Source organism: Formica exsecta, unplaced genomic scaffold (assembly GCF_003651465.1).
Source record: "Formica exsecta isolate Colony F162 unplaced genomic scaffold, ASM365146v1 scaffold361, whole genome shotgun sequence".
Classification (NCBI taxonomy): domain Eukaryota; kingdom Metazoa; phylum Arthropoda; class Insecta; order Hymenoptera; family Formicidae; genus Formica; species Formica exsecta.
In genome coordinates, this window is record NW_021850856.1 from 4,906 (window position 1) to 5,336 (window position 431).

The following is a 431-nucleotide window of genomic DNA, read 5'->3' on the forward strand; positions in this document are numbered from 1 at the left end:
GATGTCGCAAAATTGCACGTCGGAGATATTCGTTTATTGCCTGTAATTCGTACGATCCTTCGGGAATCATAATTTCTCTATCGTCGTTATCAAAATAAAATTTATTGTTCCAAGAATTCACGTTCGATATCGTATGATAAGTTTCAAAATCCGTTAAACCAAGCTCGTAATCATCATCGTTTAAATCTATAGCTGGAAAGTAGCTTACAGCAAGAACGCTACTCTTGCCGGTCAACGTAAGCGTGAGTGACATGCTGGAAAACTGTCGAACGAATACTGAGTCGCGACGGTGAATTGTCAGGCTTTAAATTCATATCGATCATCGACCGTTTGAAGAAATCGAAGACACAATTGGCCGCTGTTGAGAACCCTCGTCCGCGCTTATATGGAGCGAGATAAAGTCCGTGACCTTCCATGGCGCGATTATGACG